The sequence below is a fragment of the Medicago truncatula genome, chromosome 6, assembly GCF_003473485.1.
Source record: "Medicago truncatula cultivar Jemalong A17 chromosome 6, MtrunA17r5.0-ANR, whole genome shotgun sequence".
In the NCBI taxonomy this organism is placed as follows: Eukaryota; Viridiplantae; Streptophyta; class Magnoliopsida; order Fabales; family Fabaceae; genus Medicago; species Medicago truncatula.
The window spans coordinates 17,617,012-17,639,401 of record NC_053047.1 but is presented as its reverse complement, the minus strand read 5'-3'; the positions used below and the strand labels follow the sequence as shown (position 1 = coordinate 17,639,401).

The window sequence follows — 22,390 nt, the reverse complement described above, 5'->3', positions numbered from 1 at the left end:
ACTAAAGATTTAAAGGAGCTGTTTTTCGGTTCGTCCTCGTCTAGAAGAACGAAGAATTGCAAGGGAGGTATCAACGGTCTTTTGCAAAGCACTGGGTACTTGTCTTTCGTTTTCAGCGTTGACAAAGTACAAGTGTACAACCACTACCTCCACTACTTTGTTCTTGTCCACGCTACAAGACAAGACAACAGCTCTGCCTGCAGAATTTGTTCCTTCAAGATGGGAATGAATTTGAAGTTAATACTTCAAAGGACTTCACCCAAATCAGGCAAAAGATTACTGGTGGATGATCAAAGGAACTCAAACGACTCTTTAGACGTGCTAAAAATCTCAACGTCTCTTTCACACCTCTATATAAAGGAAGTGAAGACTTGAAGATTGAGAGAGACATCACAAGTTAAAAAGCGCACAAACTCTGCCAAAATTGTTTCTCAAAAGCACTTTGAATTTCTGCATTGATTTGATATATCTTAGAAATTCTAGAGAGTCTTTTATTGCATTGTATTGAGAACACCACTGATTGTATATCAAGTGTTCATTGTCAAACAATTTTCTGTGTAATTCTGTTTGAATAGAAGTCTCTTGCTTTAGTGCTTGAGCATTGGAAGTCTCTTGCCTGCGTGCTTGAGCATTTGAGAAGTCTCATACTTGATAGTATTGAGCAATTGTAATCTGTGAGATTATTGATTTAGTGAAAATCTCCTTGGAAGTGCAAGGGGGACTGGACTACTTCCGGATTGTGGAAGGAACCAGGATAACTGCTTGTGTCTCTCTTTCTTTTCTCTGCTCTATTCTTATTCCGCTGCATATCTAATTCTGAACATCATCAGAAGCATTCCTAACCAGCTTCTGAAGAGTTATCAGAAGAAAGATTTTACAAGAGAAAAAGAAAACAGAATTCAACCCCCCCCCCCCCCCCCCCCCCCCTTCAATTAGGCAGTACCTCGAGTTTATCAAAGTCTCTAATGGAAAGTTCATTGAGAGTATACATGCTATACACAATTTCCCTCAAAAAAGATGCACCATCATCGTTGCAATTTTCAGTTACCCAATCAGCATTAAGAATCTCAACAGATGGATGGGATGGCAATGCAAGATTGGGGATACCTTCAACGCATAATTAATTCAATAAGTTGTGGTAACATCTCAACTCTTTCAGCTTCCAATATCCTCTCTAAGTTCGGTAAATCATACATAGTCAATTACTTCAATAAAAAAAAACCTTCTCAGTCATAGATTCATATAAGTCATCATCAATGAAACAAACACATTCTTGTTTTTCTTCGTCACAAAAGATATGCACACCGAAACACAGATATGAATGTATTTTCTCATGGTGATGATTAGTGAGTGAATTAAAAATTTTAAATTTGATTACATTACTTAAATTTGATTCTATCATTTTCGGTCTTTCGGTAGGAGATGAGTGCATCCTTGCATATGCACCTCTTTTCTCACGGTCATGAGTGAATTAAAGATCTAAAATTTGATTATATTATTTTCAGTCTTTCAGTAGGAGGAGATGAGTACATCAAGGTGAAATATTAACTTGTTTTGTTTAAGAATTCTTTTTTTGTAATAAAACAAATTGCTTTATTTAGATGCATATACATAAATTTTTATTTTCAATTTAGATATTTTATAAACGATGTCTATATTATTTAATTATTGTATCATGCATGTATCAATGTTAATGTCCAATGTTTTTGACACATTAGTAGTGTCGATGTGTCAATGTCGTATTTGTGTTATAGTTTGTGCTTCGTATGCTTTGTAGCTTATTCATGTTGCTGATGCACCGAGATTTTGTTTTCTTGACAGAAACTTCAATCAAAGATGTGGTTAATTCTCTACGTTGAATTGCACCCTGGGATTTAACAAATTTTTAATGTTGTTTTTTTTTTTTTTTTGTGTAAATGGACTGGTAGGGTGATATTTATATGGAGGAGGAGCAAAGGGATTATGGAGACTGCAGCTGTTGAACCTTCCTGCCAATATATAGATAATTACTACTTTCCGGGTAGTGCGACTGACAGTGGTGACGGGTATGTTGAAAGACGCGTTGTTAAATCGAAAAAAATTAAGTGTGTTTGGATGAGATGGTTTCTGTTGCCGATCAATTGAAGAATGCCATAGACAATGACTTGGAAAGGTTGCAAGAGAGCTTTGACAATATCAACAAACAGCTTGAGAAATTCATGCGTCTTTCCGAAAAGGCCCCTAAACTTTACAACAGGACTCTTGGAATGCTATAAGATTTCTTGGCCAGGGATTTTTCATTTAAGGATGCTAAAAAGATGATTCATAAATTGAAGAAGAATAATATGCAGTATGAGGATTTGATTAACAAGTGCAGGCAGAATCCTGAGAGTTACGGTAGGGACTTTGACGAAGAATATGAGAGCTTACGATTCGATTATCGATGCTGATCCGTCGATCACATGGCACACTGTTAACAAGAAGTTCAAACAGCTTGTGGCGGCTAGGGGAAGGAAGAAATCTGGAAGGCTTGAGCAAGTTGAACAGCTTACCTACCTAGCTAAATTGGCTAAAACAGCTGTGCAAAAGCTGTCAAATTTTCTTGAAGAGCCTGAAGTTCCTCATTCATTGCTTTAATCCAGCGAACATCTTTAACGGCTTGTGAGTAACAAGTAGGAATGGATATGCTAGAGAGTGAGGCAGTCAGAGAAGTATGTTTGGAATCATACATGTCTGGTGAAAAAGCAAAGAGCGAGTTACATCAAGATCGTTGAGAGTTGAGGAGTATATGGACAAGATCGTTGAGACAAATTACCTTTTTGTTGAAGATATTCCTGAAACTCATTAGACATATACTCACCACCAGAGTCAGAGCGAAATTTTTTAACACTTGCTTGAAATTCAGTTTCAACATATGTCAGAAATTTCTTAAACATAGAAAACATTTCAGATTTAGACCGAAGAAAATATATCCAGGTAAACCGACTGTAATCATCAATAAACATGATAGAATATTTATATTGAGCATGAGAAACTACAGGAGACATACCCCACACATCACTATGAATCAACTCATAACAAGTGGAAGCACGATGGGCACCAGATGGGAAAGGAAGTGTTTTACTTTTAGCCAATTTGCAAACAGAACATGACACAGAGGCATTAGAAACAATATTTTTACTACGTACCCAATAAACCAGATTTAAATAAACGAGACAAAACAACAGAATTTGGATGACACAATTTTCTATGCCAATCCTCATAAGAATTCAAAACATTGTTACAAGCAAGAGATAACTGATTGGAAATAAATTGGAGTGGAAACAACCTTCCCACTTTAGGCCCCTTTGCGATCACTTTCCCCGACACCTGCTCCTACACAAGAAAACCATGACGCGAAAACTTAACATTACAATTATCATCTACCAATTGACCAACAGTCAATAGGTTGGAAGCAAGTCCAGGTGATACAAGCACATCTCGAAAATCAGAGTTTATGTTACCAACATTAGTGATCGATAGAAAGGGTATTACCATCATCAATTTGAATTTTCACCAGACAGGTATGATTCCAAACATACTTCTTTGACTGCCTCACTCTCTAGCATATCCATTCCTACTTGTTACTCACAGGACATTAAAGATGTTCGCTTGAAACAAGCAGGAATATGGAATTGATTATGATGAGACATTTGCACCGGTTGCCAAAATGACAACTGTTCGCACGATACTCTCCATAGCTACATCTAATGGGTGGTCTCTTCATCAAATGGATGTCAAGAATACTTTTCTTCATGGTGACCTGACTGAAGATATTTATATGACTCCTCCTCAAGGTTTATTCTCTTCATCTAAGGGTGTATGCAAGCTTAAATGCTATTTATACGGTTTGAAACAAGCGCCTAGAGCATGGTATGAAAAATTCCGCTCCACTCTACTTGGGTTCTCTTAGTCAGAGTCAATATGATTCATCTCTATTTATTCATAGCACGTCTACATGAATTGTCCTGCTTCTTTTATATGTTGATGATATGGTCATTACTGGTTCTGATATTGCTTCCATTCAAAGACTTAAAGAACAGTTACAGGCCTCCTTTCATATGAAAGATCTTCGTAACCTGCATTATTTTCTTGGTCTTGAGGTTCATTCTACATCCAAGAGTATCTTCCTCCATCAACACAAGTATGCCACAAATTTGATTGACATGGCTGGTCTCCATTCGGCTAATCCAGTGGATACTCCTCTTGAGGTTAATGTTAAATATCATCGCGATGATGGAGATCTCTTGTCTGATCCTTTATTATATTGACTGTTGTGAATTTGATGAAAATCACACCAATAAAAACTTGATGCATGGAGCAAATTAATACCAAGTAATCAAATCAAGCGGGTAGCAAATAATCCAAACAAAAACAGCAAGAAATAAAAGGAAGAGAGAGAGAGAAAGAACACAAGATATTTGTTTACCCAGTTCGGTCTAATGATGACCAAGTCTGGGGGAGAGAGCAGCTCTCCGTTCCACTATAATGATATGAGTTTCTTTACAAAGAGATATTGAGTTCCAAGTGTAACACTCCGTTTTCCCAACATGAAAATTTCTTAAAAACATATATCAGAGTAACATCATAAACAACGGGATATCACATATAAACGTAATCCAAACAGTTAAATAAGAATTTAACCCAATAACTTAAACATTGCAGCGGAATTTATATCATAATCATAAAACGTTTTGGCACGCAGGCCCCATCAAGATAATCTCAAAAGAGTTAGTTCAATATCATAAAACATAAACATGATAGTCACGTAAAAGAATGAAGCATGCATATAACCCCATCTCGTTACGTATCAGAGCGACCTAGACGACACAGTGAGGCAAGGCCACTCACGACGGCAAACTGCACACTAAGCACGATCACCTGCAAGTTACCCATACGAAGGGCAACATTTTCAAGCAGAAGGGATGAGATTTCATAACAAAATAACATTAATCAATGTAATTACGAATCATAAATTAACATCATAATCATTTCTTAAACAACTTTGCATAATTGCTAAACAGTTATCACGTAATCATATATTCAATTATCATGAACAACATAGCATATTTGATAAACACTTATCACGTAATCACATATTCAATCATTATCAACAAGACATCTTAATCATGACAATGCGACAATACTCTTAGACTCCTTATATGCATGTGGTACCAATCGTCATCATAAGTATAAATATACTTTAAACGTGCGGAGGACAAAGCTCCTAATAAACGTGCGGAGGACAAAGCTCCTAATAATTGTGGTGAGGACTAAGCTCAATGATATGCTATGCATGGACTCTTATCAACAAAACACCGTAATCATCATATCAATGTGCATCCAATAATTTGGAGCTAAACGTCATCTTTTTCATCATACATAGACATTATGCACTTAGTTAAATAACAGCAGCAGCATAATCAAGTCACATAACAGGATGATATCATTATATCAATAGCAAATCATTTGCATCATAATTAAACTTTCATATCTTACATATTGCATAATACACTAATCATGCTCAATTCATAACGACATATCTTAAAGGCTTTACAGATTCCGTTAAACGTCATCATTAGGTCTCATTACCAATTAGGGGTTCACTCTTGATCAAAACGTGCGACACAGATCGCACAACACTCAAACAACCTACATTCTGGATGTGCTCGCGAGGCGAGAGTTCTCACTCGTCATGGCAAGTACCACTTAATTCCCAAACTAATGTTGTTCTGGGTTCAATCCTGTCCTACATTCATTCCTAATCAATACTAGGTATGTTCAGGCACTCAAAGACACTCAAGGTCCAACTAAAAAGTCAAAAATGCAATTTCTAACATGCGCTCTGTCCTAGCTCGCTATGGGGAGTAAAGTTGCTCGCTGTGGCGAGCTGCATTGTGCAACTCGCGAGGCGAGGGAAAAGGATTCGCGAGGCGAGTGATGAATGTTTATCACTCGCGAGGTGAAACTCATAGCTCGCTGTGGCGAGCGATGAATGTCGCTACGGCCAGACTTCCTATTTTCACAAAAAACCAACGATTCTCAAGGTTCTAAGCCTAACATTGATTCCAAAGTTCGTCCTAAACATTATCTAAGGTCTAGGAACACTTTCTACATCAATTAAACCAATTCCTACCGTTTGATCATCAATTCTAGGATTTGACCTAGTTTTCGTTTTCTCCGAATTAATCCTAATCCTTGCTAACTAATCATCAAAATTACAATCAATTAACGTTATTGAATTATTAGTCTCACCCTTACCTTAATTGAAGAAATCGCAGCTCTCCTCTTGATTCTCACTTCTCTTAGCTTTTTCTCCCTTTTCCAAAAGTTTTCATGTACAATAGTTTTTCTTAAAATATTAGGTCTTCCCTATTTATATCTTTTTCTAATAACTTATCTTATTTCACTTTCTCCCCCAAAACTCTCTAAAATCTCAAAACAACCATTAACTAAATATTTTATATTATTTTCAAATCTTTATTTTATTTAACAATAAAATAAATCTCATATCCTTATCAAAGCCTTCAAAATTCATAACTTAACACGTCATCAACCAAATCATCTAAATCATCGTAAATCATCAAAACATACCAAAATCATGCATATATTATATAATTATAATATAATCGCCTAAACTCGATTAAATAAACGATTAAACGAAAGTGGGCGTTACACCAAGGATTAGTCTTCAAACCTAATTCTACCCAAGTCCCAGCCTCTTCCCGTGACCAAGAGACTCAATCCTAATAGTGCTTTGTTCAAGGTGAATCAAAACAATCCCAACCCTAGTGTTGTTGCCAAGAGAAATTCTCTATAAACCCTAGTTTGTATGTTGGTTTCTAAACCCTGTTTTTCTACACACTTTTATCATCTGATACAAGGCTGTATTTATAGTGGAAAGTAAACCCTTAAAAAACTGAAACAAATCTAACTGAAAATACGTTTTTATTTTATCTTCAGCGCGACCATCGTGGCACGAAATTTCCAGTAGCTTCCCAGGAATCTTACTTCAACAATCGTGGCGCGATGCTTCTCCATCGTGGCACGATTCTCCAGATTTCTGATTTTAAGTTAACTCTCACAATTCTCCACCTTGACTTCAAATCAGTGATGATGCCAGTTTAACCATCAGTCACTTTGTTGCTCTCTCCAACCTTCATCTATGCTTCGATGAAGTTAATCAAAGCCAAGCAATGCTTGAACCTTGATCTTGGTAATGATTTGGTGAACATGTCTGCTGGATTTTCTTCCGATGCCACTTTCTCTACCATGATCTCCTTTGTCTCAATCATGTCTCTGACGAAGTGCAAACGAATGTCAATGTGCTTTGTCCTTTCATGATATACCTGATGATTTGCCAAATGAATGGCACTTTGGCTATCACAATGTATCTTCACACACCCTTGACTAATCCCCATCTCTCCAATCATACCTTTCAACCATATGGCTTCCTTGACCCCTTCAACAAGGGTTATGTACTCTGCTTGAGTTGTTGAAAGAGCTACAACTGATTGTTGATTTGCCTTCCAAGTTACCGCTGTACCGAACAATGTAAACACAAATTCTGACAAAGATTTTCTAGTGTCTATGTTACCTGCATAGTCCGCATCCACATATCCCTCCAAAGCATCCCTTCCTGGTTGTGACCTTGTATACCTTAGACCACCTTTCAAAGATACATTCAAATATCTCATAACCCACTTCAAAGCTTGCCAGTGCACTTGACCCGGATTTGCCATAAACTGACTTATCACACTTATTGCATAGGATAAGTCCGGTCTACTACAAACCATACCATACATGATGCTTCCAACCCCACTTGCATAGGGAGTACCCTCCATCTTGCTTTTCTCTTCATCAGATTGAGGACACTGCTTTATTGATAGGTTTGTGTGATGACCAAGAGGAGTGCCAACGACTTTAGAATCTTTCATTCTAAACCGCTCCACCACTTTCCTCAAGTACACCTGCTGAGATAAGAACAACTCACCTTTGTTTCGGTCCCTCATGATATCCATACCAAGTATCCTCTTTGCATTACCAAGATCCTTCATCTCAAATTCATCATTCAATCTTTCCTTGAGCTTCTGAATCTCTTGCTTATCAGAACTTGCCATAAGAATATCATCTACATAAAGGAGAAGGTAGAGAATGACTTTCTCATTCCTTCTCATCATGTAAACACAACTATCATAGTTGCTTCTCACAAAACCAGCCTTTACTAGGAACTCATCAAACCGACGATACCACTGCCTTGGACTTTGCTTCAACCCATACAAAGATTTCTTCAACAAACACACTTTTGTATCATCTTCTACGAAACCTTCTGGTTGTTGCATATAGATAGTTTCTTCCAACTCTCCATGTCGAAATGCGGTCTTCACATCCATTTGTTCTAACTCAAGATCATACATGTTAACAATCGCCATAAGTACCCTTATAGAACAATGTTTTACCACCGGTGAGAAGATTTCATTGTAATCAATCCCTTCCACCTGAGTAAAACCCTTTGCTACAAGTATTGCCTTATACCTTGGTGCTTCGACCCCTGGTATACCTTCTTTCTTCTTGAACACCCACTTGCTTCCCACTACCCTTTGATTTTTAGGTAATGAAACAAGTTTCCAAGTCTGGTTCTTCTCCAATGAAAGCATTTCCTCATTCATTGCCTTCAACCAGTCCTTGTTTTCATTGCTTTCTAATGCTTCCCTGAAGTTCTTTGGTTCCGAGTCTTGCAATTCTTCAGCTGCATTCAAATCATAACAAATCAGGTCAGCATAACCGTATCTCTTAGGTGGATTAATATGTCTCCTCTCCCTATCCCTTCCTAGTTGATAGTCAGGATTCATTATTTCTTGGCCTTCACTCTTGTAACACCCCGTTTTCCCGATATAAAAATTTCTAAACATTTATCAAAGTAAACATCATAAACAACGGGATATCACATATAAACGTAATCCAAAACAGTTAAATAACAATTTAACCAAATAACTTAAACATTGCAGCGGAAATTATATCATAATCCATAAAACATTTTGGCACGCAGGCCCCATCAAAATAATCTCAAAAGAGTTAGTTCAATATCACAAATAACATATATATTCACGTAAGAGAACGAAGCATGCATAACATATAGCCCCATCCCGTTACGTATCAGAGCGACCTAGACGACACAGTGAAGGCAAGGCCACTCACAACGGCAACTGCACACTAAGCACGATCACCTGCAAGTTACCCATACGAAGGGCAACATTTTCAAGCAGAAGGGGTGAAATTTCTTAACAAAATAATATTAATCAAAGTAATTTGAATCATAATTAACATCATATCAATTCTTAAACAACTTTGCATATTTGATAATCATTTACCACGTAATCACATATTCAATCATCATCAACAACATAGCATCTTAGACACGACAATGCGACAATGCTCTTAGACTTCTTATATGCATGTGGTACCAATCGTCATCATAAGTATTAATATACTTTAAACATGCGGAGGACAAAGCTCCTAATAATCGTGTGGAGGACAAAGCTCCTATCATGGTGAGGACTAAGCTCAATGAATGCTAATGCATGGACTCTATCAACAAAACATCGTAATCATCATATCAATGTGCATCCAATAATTTGGAGCTAAACGTCATCTTATTCATCATATATAGACATTATACACTAGTTAAATAACAGCAGCAACATAGTCAAGTCACAATAACGGATGATATCAATATATCAATTGCATTTCAATAGTGTAACACCCACTTTCGTTTAATCGTTTATTTAATCAAGTTTAGGCAATTATAATATAATTATATAATATATGCATGATTTTGGCATGTTTTGTCGATTTACGATGATTTGGATGATTTGATTGATGACGTGTTAAGTTATGAGTTTTGATGGTTTTGATAAGTTATGAGTTTTGAAGGCTTTGATAAGGATATGAAATTTATTTTATTGTTAAATAAAATAAAGATTTGAAAATAATATAAAATATTTAGTTAAGGGTTGTTTTGAGATTTTAGAGTTTTGGGGGAGAAAGTGAAATAAGATAAGTTATTAGAAAGAGATATAAATAGGGGAAGACCTAATATTTTAGAAACTCATTGTACGTGAAAACTTTTGGAAAAGGGAGAAAAAGCTTAGAGAAGGGAGAATCAAAGAAAGCTGCGATTTCTTCTTCATAACCAGGTATGGGTGAGACTAATAATTCAATAACGTTAACTGATTGTAATTCTGATGATTAGTTAGCATGAATTAGGATTGTTTTGGAGAAAACGAAAACTAGGTCAAATCCCTAGAATTGATGATCAAACGGTAGTAATTGGTTTAATTGATGTAGAAACTGTTCCTAGACCTTAGATAATGTTTAGGACGAACTTTGGAATCAATATTAGGCTTAGAACCTTGAGAATCGTTGGATTTTTGTGAAAATAGGAAGTCTGGTCGTAGCGAGATTCATCGCTCGCCTCGCGAGTTGTGCAATGCAGCTCGCCACGGCGACCAACTTTACTCGCCATAGCGAGCTAGGACAGAGTGCATGTCGGAAATTGCATTTTGGACTTTTTAGTTGGACCTTGAGTGTCTATAACTGCTTGAACATACCTAGTATTGATTAGGAATGAATGTAGGACAGGATAGAACCCAAAACAACATTAGTTTGGGAATTGAGTGGTACTCGCCATGGCGAGTAAGAACTCTCGCCTCGCGAGCACATCCAGAATGTAGTTGCTTGAGTGTTTGTGCGATCTGTGTCGCACGTATTGATCAAGAGTGAACCCCTAATTGGTAATGAAACCTAATGATGACGTTTAATGCAATCTGTAAAGCATTTTAAGCTATGTTGTTATGAATTGAGCATGATTAATGTATTATGCAATATGTAAGATATGAAAGTTTAATTATGATGCAATTGAATTGCCTTTGATATAATGATATCATCCTGTTATGTGACTTTATTTTGCTGCTGCTGTTATTTAACTAAGTGCATAATGTCTGTTTATGATGAATAAGATTACGTTTAGCTCCAAATTATTGGATGCATGTTGATTACGATGATTACGGTGTTTTGTTGTTAAGAGTCCATGCATAGCATATCATTAAGCTTAGTCCTCACCACGTTTATTAGGAGTTTTGTCCTCCGCACGATCTATTAGGAGCTTTGTCCTCCGCACGTTTAAAGTATATTTATACTTCTGATGACGATTGGTACCACATGCATATAAAGAGTCTAAGAGCATTGTCACATTGTCATGTTTAAGATGCTTTGTTGATAATGATTGAATATGTGATTACGTGATAAATGTTTATCAAATGTGTTATGTGCTGATGACGAATGGATATGTGATTACGTGATAATTGTTTATCAAATATGCAAGTTGATTGAGATTGATATGATGTTAATTATGATTCAAATTACATTGATTAATGTTATTTTGTTATGAAATCTCACCCCTTCTGCTTGAAAATGTTGCCCTTCATATGGGTAACTTGCAGGTGATCGTGCTTAGTGTGCAGTTTGCCGTCGTGAGTGGCCTTGCCTCACTGTGTCATCTAGGTCGCTCTGATACGTAACGGGATGGGGTTATATGAATGCTTCATTGCCTTACGTGACATTTATGTTATTATTATGATTGTTGGAACATTTTGCTGGGGCCTACGTGCCAAAAATGATTTATGATTTCCGAACTAATATTCCGCTGCTATGTTAAGATATTATGTGAAAGTTAAATTATTATTTAACTGATTTTGGATTACGTTTCTATGTGATATCCTGTTTATGGTTTTTACTCTGATAATTGTCTAGAAATTTTTATATTGGGAAAACGTGGTGTTACAATTGGTATCAGAGCAGGTCGGTCCGTCCGGTCCATTAGAAGAGTCTTGTCGAGTCTTAGTAATATTTATATTACTATCTTATGTTGTTGTTGCTACTTTTGTAGAATATCAGAAATGGCTGGAAGAAATGATGCTGCGTTAGCTGCTGCTCTACAAGCTGTTGCCCAAGCTGTGGGACAACAACCTAACGTGAATGCTGGTGTTAATGCTGAGACGAGGATGTTGGAGACTTTCTCGAGGAAGAACCCTCCAACCTTCAAAGGAAGATATGACTCGGATGGAGCCCAGACGTGGCTTAGAGAGATTGAGAGGATCTTTCGTGTGATGCAGTGCACCGAGGATCAGAAAGTACGTTTCGGTACTCAGCAGCTAGCTGAGGAAGCTGAGGACTGGTGGGTTAGTCTGCTACCTAACCTTGAGCAAGACAGAGCTGTTGTAACTTGGGCTGTTTTTAGGAGAGAGTTCCTGAGAAGATACTTTCCGGAAGATGTTCGCGGGAAGAAGGAGATCGAGTTCCTTGAGCTGAAGCAAGGAAACATGTCTGTGACTGAGTATGCTGCCAAGTTTGTTGAGTTGGCGAAGTTTTATCCGCACTATGCTGCAGAGACTGCTGAGTTTTCGAAGTGTATCAAGTTCGAGAACGGTTTGATGTAACACCCCGTTTTCCCAATATACAAATTTCATAAACAATTATCAGAGTAAAAACCATAAACGGGATATCACATAGAAACGTAATCCAAAAATAGTTAAATGATAATTTAACCTTCACAAATATCTTTAACATAGCAGCGGAAAATCATAAACATAAATCATAAACGTTTTGGCACGCAGGCCCAACAAGTATCTCAAAAGAGTTTATCAAAGCATAAATTATCATGGCAGTTCACGTAAAAAAATGAAGCATGTTATAGCATTAACCCCATCCCGTTACGTATCAGAGCGACCTAGACGACACAGTGAGGCAAGGCCACTCACAGAAGCAACTGCACACTAAGCACGATCACCTGCAAGTTACCCATACGAAGGGCAACATTTTCAAGCAGAAGGGGTGAGATTTCATAATAAAATAACATTAATCAATGTAATTGCGAATCATAAATTAACATCATAATCATTCCATTATTAACTTTGCATAAATGCTAAACAGTTATCACGTAATCATATATCCAATCATTATAAACAACATAACATAATCAATGAACACTTATCACGTAATCACATATCCATTCATCATCAACAAGGCATCTTAATCATGACAATGTGACAATGCTCTTAGACTCTTTATATGCATGTGGTACCAATCGTCATCATAAGTATTAATATACTTTAATCGTGCGGAGGACAAAGCTCCTATAAAATGTGCGGAGGACAAAGCTCCTAATTTTCGTGGTGAGGACAAAGCTCAATGATATGCTATGCATGGACACATATGAACGAAACAACGTAATCACTTATCAACATGCATCCAATAATTTGGAGCTAAACTTCATCATATAATTATGCACTTAGTTAAATAACGGAAGCAGCATAAACAGGTCATATAACAAGATGATATCATTATATCAAGCACATAAATTGCATTATTATCACATCTTCTCATTTTGCATGAATATACAATACAATAGTTCTTAACCAATTAATATTAATATAACTTAAACAACTCTACAGTCTGCATTAAACAACATCACTAGGTCTCATTACCAGTTAGGGGTTCACTCTTAATCAACAAGTGCGACACAGATCGCACAAACACATAAACAAGTTCATCCTGGTTGTACTCGCGAGGCGAGAGTACTTACTCGCCATGGCGAGTACCACTCAACTCCCAAACTAAGGTCGTTCTGGGTTCCCTCTGATCCTACATTCATTCCTAATCAATACTAGGTATGTTCAGGTACTCAAGGGTATACAAGGTTCAACTAAAAAGGTCGAAACACGAAACATGACATGCACTCTGCCTGAGCTCGCGAGGCGAGAAAGGGTTGCTCGCCATGGCGAGTTGCATCAAACAACTCGCGAGGCGAAGGAAAGGGGCTCGCGTGGCGAGCGATGAAGTTCATCACTCGCGAGGCGAGGATCATCACTCGCCGTGGCGAGCGATGAACAGAAGCACGGGCAGACTAGGGTTTTTCTCAAAAATCCATCACACAACAGGGTTCAAAGCCTAATTTTGATTCCAGAATTCATCCTAAACATATTTTAAGGTTAAAGGACGGTTTCTACATCAATCTAAACAAGTTTTACCGTTTGATCATCAATTTTTTTAGGGTTTTGACCTAATTCCAAAACTTCTCTAAATCAATCCTAACTTTGTCAACTAATCATCAGAATTACAGTAATTAACATTATTGAATTATTAGTCTCACCCTTACCTTGAATGAAGAAAATCGCAGCACTCTACCTTGATTCCTCTAGACTTGGCTTTTCTCCCTTCTTCCAAAAGTTTTCACGTACAATGAGTTTCTAAAATATTAGGTCTTCTCCTATTTATATCTTTTTCTAATTACTTATCTTATCTCACTTTCTCCCCCAAAACTATCTAAAATATCAAAACAGCCCTCAACTAAATATTTTATATTATTTTCAAATCTTTATTTTATTTAACAATAAAATAAATTCTCTAATCTTATCAAATCCTCCAAAACTCATAACTTAACACGTCATCAATCAAATCACCACAAATCATCAAAACATATCAAAATCATACATATATTATATAAATATAATATAATCACCTAAACTCGATTAAATAAACGATTAAACGAAAGTGGGCGTTACAACTCTCCCCCACTTAAAAGATTTTCGTCCTCGAAAATTTACCTTAAGTAAACAACTCTGGATAAGACTCCAGCATCTTACTCTCAAGCTCCCACGTCAAGCTTTCACCAGTCGCTCCCGACCAAACGACTCTCACGAGAGGTATCTCCTTGCCTCTCAACGTCTTCACTTTACGATCATCAATCCTCAACGGTAAAGTTTCTACCGTAAGGTTGTCTCTAACTTGCACATCGTCACTTTGGATCACATGAGATGGATCCGGAACATACTTTCGAAGTTGCGACACATGGAAAACGTTGTGCAAATTCGAAAGATGCGGTGGTAAACCCACTCGGTAAGCCACCGTTCCAACTCTTTCCAATATCTGATACGGACCAATGAACTTCGGGGTCAACTTCTTTGACTTCAAAGCACGTCCTACACCAGTCATAGGAGTGACTCTCAAAAACACGTGGTCTCCTTCCTGAAATTCAAGATCTTTTCTACGCTTATCATGATAACTCTTTTGTCGACTCTGCGACGCCTTCATTTTCTCTTGGATCATCTGAACTTTCTCAGTAGTTTGCTGAACAATCTCTGGTCCTAAGACCACTCTTTCTCCTGATTCAAACCAACACAACGGAGTTCTGCATCTCCGACCATACAAAGCCTCGAACGGTGCCATTCCAATACTAGAATGATAACTATTATTATAAGTGAACTCGATCAACGGAAGATGACTATCCCAAGTTCCTCCTTGCTCAAGAACACAAATTCTCAACAAATCCTCTAGCGACTGAATTGTCCTCTCCGACTGACCATCTGTCTGTGGATGATACGCCAAACTCAATCTCAACTTCGAACCCAAGGCCTCTTGCAAACTTTTCCAAAATCTAGAAGTAAATCTCGGATCTCTATCTGACACAATGCTCGAAGGAACACCATGCAACTTCACAATCTCCTTGATATAAATCTCTGCCAACTGAGCAACAGGGAAACTAATATTAATAGGTAGAAAATGAGCTGACTTCGTCAACCTATCAACAATAACCCAAATTGCGTCGTTCCCTCTAGGAGTATTCGGCAAACTCGTCACAAAATCCATCGATATACAATCCCATTTCCATTCTGGCACGTCTAAAGGTACCATCATTCCAGCAGGTTTCTGATGCTCAACTTTCGACTTCTGACAAACTAAACAGGAATACACAAACTGTGCCACATCTCGTTTCAAACCAAACCACCAGAAAATCTTCTTTAAATCATGATACATCTTCGTAGCTCCCGGATGAATACTCAAGCTACTTCTATGACTCTCTTCAAGAATCATCTTCTTAATCTCTTCATTGTCTGGGATACAAATTCTTCCTCGGAATCTCAACACACCTTGATCATCGATTTTAAAATCACTGTCTTCAGTCTGATCTCTAGCAACCAACAAGTCCACAAACTTTACATCAACTTTCTGTGCTTCCTTGATACTTTTCAGAAATTCACTATCAATCTTCAGCATACCCAATTTCACACTCTGAGGTGACCATTCGCAAACCAAACTCATATCTCTAAACTGTTCAAGCAATTCGAACTCTCTGACCATCATGGCGGACATATGCAATGTCTTCCTACTCAAGGCATCTGCAACAACATTAGCTTTACCTGAATGATAATTCAAACCAAAGTCATAATCTTTCAACAATTCGAGCCATCTTCGCTGTCTCATATTCAATTCCTTCTGATCGAACAAATACTTCAAACTCTTGTGATCACTAAACACCTCAAATCTCGAACCATACAAGTAATGTCTCCATATCTTCAATACAAAGACTACAGCTGCCAACTCGAGATCATGCGTAGGATAATTCTTCTCATGAATTCTCAACTGTCTTGAAGCATAAGCTACCACTTTACCTTCTTGCATAAGTACACCTCCTAAACCCAACTTGGACGCATCACAATAAACCACAAAAGGTTCATCTGACTTCGGCAAAATTAACACTGGAGCAGTCGTCAAACGCTTCTTCAATTCACCGAAACTTTTCTCACAATGGACGTCCCAGACAAAAGTTTTACCTTTACAAGTCAACTGTGTAAGCGGAAGAGCTAACTTAGAAAACCCTTCAATAAACCTTCTATAGTAACCAGCTAAACCCAAGAAACTTCTAATCTCTGTAACGGACTTTGGAGTCTCCCACTGTGATACCGCTTCAACTTTAGACGGATCCACTGCAATACCATCACCAGAAATAACATGGCCTAGAAAACTCACTTCTTTCAACCAGAATTCACACTTAGACAATTTGGCATAAAGTTTCTTCTCTTTCAACACTTGCAAAACAATCTTCAGATGCTCGGCATGTTCTTCTTCAGTCTTGGAGTAAATCAAAATATCGTCGATGAACACAACTACGAACCGATCCAAAAATGCATGGAAGATGCGATTCATATACTCCATAAACACTCCAGGTGCATTGGTAACTCCAAAAGGCATAACTTTATATTCATAGTGACCATAACGCGTTCTGAAAGCTGTCTTTTGCATATCCTCATCCTTTACTTTAATCTGGTGATAACCTGACCTCAAATCAATCTTGCTGAAAACTCGTGCACCCACTAGCTGATCCATCAAATCATCAATTCTCGGAAGTGGATACCTATTCTTGATAGTTACCTTGTTCAACTGTCGATAATCAATACACAACTGCATACTACCATCTTTCTTCTTTACTAGCAAAACCGGCGCTCCCCAAGGTGAAACACTTGGTCTAACAAACTTCTTCTCAAGCAAGTCTTCTAACTGTTTCTTCAACTCAGATAACTCAGAAGCAGACATACGATAAGGTGCCATCGAGACCGGCTTCGTTCCAGGAACAAGATCAATAGAAAACTCAACTTCTCTCTCTGGAGGCACATCAGGAATCTCATCTGGAAAAACTTCAGGAAATTCACACACCACCGGTAACCTATCAATCACCGCTTGATTCTCAATAGATATAGTAGCCATTAACGAAAACATCAAGATACCGTCGCGTTCCAGTTGCTTCAGCTGCTTAGTAGATAAAACCATTATCAGAGTAAAAACCATAAACGGGATATCACATAGAAACGTAATCCAAAAATAGTTAAATGATAATTTAACCTTCACAAATATCTTTAACATAGCAGCGGAAAATCATAAACATAAATCATAAACGTTTTGGCACGCAGGCCCAACAAGTATCTCAAAAGAGTTTATCAAAGCATAAATTATCATGGCAGTTCACGTAAAAGAATGAAGCATGTTATAGCATTAACCCCATCCCGTTACGTATCAGAGCGACCTAGACGACACAGTGAGGCAAGGCCACTCACAGAAGCAACTGCACACTAAGCACGATCACCTGCAAGTTACCCATACGAAGGGCAACATTTTCAAGCAGAAGGGGTGAGATTTCATAATAAAATAACATTAATCAATGTAATTGCGAATCATAAATTAACATCATAATCATTCCATTATTAACTTTGCATAAATGCTAAACAGTTATCACGTAATCATATATCCAATCATTATAAACAACATAACATAATCAATGAACACTTATCACGTAATCACATATCCATTCATCATCAACAAGGCATCTTAATCATGACAATGTGACAATGCTCTTAGACTCTTTATATGCATGTGGTACCAATCGTCATCATAAGTATTAATATACTTTAATCGTGCGGAGGACAAAGCTCCTATAAAACGTGCGGAGGACAAAGCTCCTAATTTTCGTGGTGAGGACAAAGCTCAATGATATGCTATGCATGGACACATATGAACGAAACAACGTAATCACTTATCAACATGCATCCAATAATTTGGAGCTAAACTTCATCATATAATTATGCACTTAGTTAAATAACGGAAGCAGCATAAACAGGTCATATAACAAGATGATATCATTATATCAAGCACATAAATTGCATTATTATCACATCTTCTCATTTTGCATGAATATACAATACAATAGTTCTTAACCAATTAATATTAATATAACTTAAACAACTCTACAGTCTGCATTAAACAACATCACTAGGTCTCATTACCAGTTAGGGGTTCACTCTTAATCAACAAGTGCGACACAGATCGCACAAACACATAAACAAGTTCATCCTGGTTGTACTCGCGAGGCGAGAGTACTTACTCGCCATGGCGAGTACCACTCAACTCCCAAACTAAGGTCGTTCTGGGTTCCCTCTGATCCTACATTCATTCCTAATCAATACTAGGTATGTTCAGGTACTCAAGGGTATACAAGGTTCAACTAAAAAGGTCGAAACACGAAACATGACATGCACTCTGCATGAGCTCGCGAGGCGAGAAAGGGTTGCTCGCCATGGCGAGTTGCATCAAACAACTCGCGAGGCGAAGGAAAGGGGCTCGCGTGGCGAGCGATGAAGTTCATCACTCGCGAGGCGAGGATCATCACTCGCCGTGGCGAGCGATGAACAGAAGCACGGGCAGACTAGGGTTTTTCTCAAAAATCCATCACACAACAGGGTTCAAAGCCTAATTTTGATTCCAGAATTCATCCTAAACATATTCTAAGGTTAAAGGACGGTTTCTACATCAATCTAAACAAGTTTTACCGTTTGATCATCAATTTTTTTAGGGTTTTGACCTAATTCCAAAACTTCTCTAAATCAATCCTAACTTTGTCAACTAATCATCAGAATTACAGTAATTAACATTATTGAATTATTAGTCTCACCCTTACCTTGAATGAAGAAAATCGCAGCACTCTACCTTGATTCCTCTAGACTTGGCTTTTCTCCCTTCTTCCAAAAGTTTTCACGTACAATGAGTTTCTAAAATATTAGGTCTTCTCCTATTTATATCTTTTTCTAATTACTTATCTTATCTCACTTTCTCCCCCAAAACTATCTAAAATATCAAAACAGCCCTCAACTAAATATTTTATATTATTTTCAAATCTTTATTTTATTTAACAATAAAATAAATTCTCTAATCTTATCAAATCCTCCAAAACTCATAACTTAACACGTCATCAATCAAATCACCAAAATCACCACAAATCATCAAAACATATCAAAATCATACATATATTATATAAATATAATATAATCACCTAAACTCGATTAAATAAACGATTAAACGAAAGTGGGCGTTACATTTGAGGCCCGACATTAAGAGGGCGATTGGGCATCGACAGATTAGAGTTTTTCCGGATTTGGTTAATAGCTGCCGAATATACGAGGAAGATACTAAGGCTCATTACAAGATGGTGAATGAGAGGAAGGGCAAGGGACAGCAGAGTCGTCCAAAGCCGTACAGTGCCCCTGCTGATAAAGGGAAACAGAGGATGGTCGAGGATAGGCAGCCTAAGAAGAAGGATGCTTCTGAGATTGTGTGTTTCAACTGTGGTGGGAAAGGCCACAAGAGCAATGTTTGTCCAGAAGGGATCAAGAAGTGTGTCCGGTGTGGCAAGAAGGGTCATATAGTGGCTGATTGCAAGCGTCAGGACATTGTATGTTTTAACTGCAATGAAGAGGGACATATTAGTTCTCAGTGTACTCAGCCTAAGAGGGCGCCGACTACTGGTAGGGTCTTTGCTTTGACTGGAACTCAGACAGAGAATGAGGATCGTTTGATCAGAGGTACTTGCTATATTAATAATACTCCTTTAGTTGCTATTATTGATACTAGTGCTACTCATTGCTTTATTGCTTATGATTGTGTTTCTGCTTTGAGTCTTGATTTGTCTGATATGAATGGAGAGATGGTTGTCGAAACTCCAGCTAAGGGTTCGGTGACTACTTCTCTCGTATGTTTACGTTGTCCTTTGTCTATGTTTGGTCGTGATTTTGAAATGGATTTAGTTTGTCTACCTTTGAGCGGTATGGATGTAATTCTGGGTATGAATTGGTTGGAGTACAACCATGTTCTTATCAATTGTTTTAGCAAGTTAGTGCATTTCTCTTCCGTCGAAGAGGAAAGTGGTGCAGAGTTTTTATCTACTAAGCAGCTGAAGCAAATGGAACGAGATGGCATTTTGATGTTTTCGTTGATGGCGTCTTTATCTATTGAGAATCAAGCAGTGATTGATAAGCTACAAGTGGTATGCGATTTTCCTGAAGTTTTTCCAGATGAAATTCCTGATGTGCCTCCAGAGAGGGAAGTCGAGTTTTCTATTGATCTTGTTCCTGGAACGAAGCCGGTGTCGATGGCACCTTATCGTATGTCTGCTTCCGAACTATCAGAGTTGAAGAAACAGTTGGAAGATTTGCTTGAGAAGAAATTTGTTAGACCAAGTGTTTCACCTTGGGGAGCGCCGGTTTTGCTAGTAAAGAAGAAAGATGGTAGTATGAGGCTGTGTATTGATTATCGTCAGTTGAACAAGGTAACTATCAAGAATAGGTATCCACTTCCGAGAATTGATGATTTGATGGATCAGTTAGTGGGTGCACATGTTTTCAGCAAGATTGATTTGAGGTCAGGTTATAACCAGATTAAAGTAAAAGATGAAAATATGCAGAAGACAGCTTTCAGGACGCGTTATGGTAATTATGAATATAAAGTTATGCCTTTTGGAGTTACCAATGCACCTGGAGTGTTTATGGAGTATATGAATCGCATCTTCCATGCATTTTTGGATCGGTTCGTAGTTGTGTTTATCGACGACATTTTGATTTACTCCAAGACTGAAGAAGAGCATGCTGAGCATCTGAAGATTGTTTTGCAAGTGTTGAAGGAGAAGAAACTTTATGCCAAATTGTCTAAGTGTGAATTCTGGTTGAAGGAAGTGAGTTTTCTTGGCCATGTTATTTCTGGTGATGGTATTGCAGTAGATCCGTCTAAAGTTGAAGCGGTATCGCAATGGGAGACTCCTAAGTCAGTTACAGAGATTAGAAGTTTCTTGGGTTTAGCTGGTTACTATAGAAGATTTATTGAAGGGTTTTCCAAGTTAGCTCTTCCGCTAACACAGTTGACTTGTAAAGGTAAAGCGTTTGTGTGGGATAGTATATCAATGGATTTTGTGACGAGTTTGCCAAGTACTCCTAGAGGGAACGACGCAATTTGGGTTATTGTTGATAGGTTGACGAAGTCGGCTCATTTTCTACCAATTAATATTAGTTTTCCTGTTGCCTAGTCAGCAGAGATTTACATCAAGGAGATTGTGAAGTTACATGGTGTTCCTTCGAGCATTGTATCAGATAGAGATCCAAGATTTACTTCTAGATTTTGGAAAAGTTTGCAAGAGGCTTTGGGTTCGAAGTTGAGATTGAGTTCGGCGTATCATCCACAGACAGATGGTCAGTCGGAAAGGACAATTCAGTCGCTAGAAGATTTGTTGAGAATTTGTGTTCTTGAACAAGGAGGAACTTGGGATAGTCATCTTCCGTTGATCGAGTTCACTTACACTAATAGTTATCATTCTAGTATCAGAATGGCACCTTTTGAAGCTTTATATGGTAGTTATCGTGTTTTTGAGAGTCACTCCTATGACTGGTGTGGGACGTGCGTTGAAGTCAAAGAAGTTGACCCCGAAGTTTATTGGTCCGTATCAGATATCGGAAAGAGTTGGAACGGTGGCTTACCGAGTGGGTTTACCACCGCATCTTTCGAATTTGCACGATGTTTTCCATGTGTCGCAACTTCGGAAGTATGTTCCGGATCCATCTCATGTGATCCAGAGTGACGATGTGCAAGTTAGAGACAACCTTACAGTAGAGACTTTACCGGTAAGGATTGATGATCGTAAATTGAAGATATTGAGAGGCAA

The 22,390-nt window shown here is 37.8% G+C and overlaps 1 pseudogene; it reads left to right on the top strand.

Moving 5' to 3' along the window:
* Window positions 1–1,074: 1,074 nt before the first annotated feature.
* The window catches only part of LOC25480743 (eukaryotic translation initiation factor 3 subunit C-like), a 39,975-nt pseudogene continuing 18,659 nt past the window's right edge, over window positions 1,075–22,390 (top strand).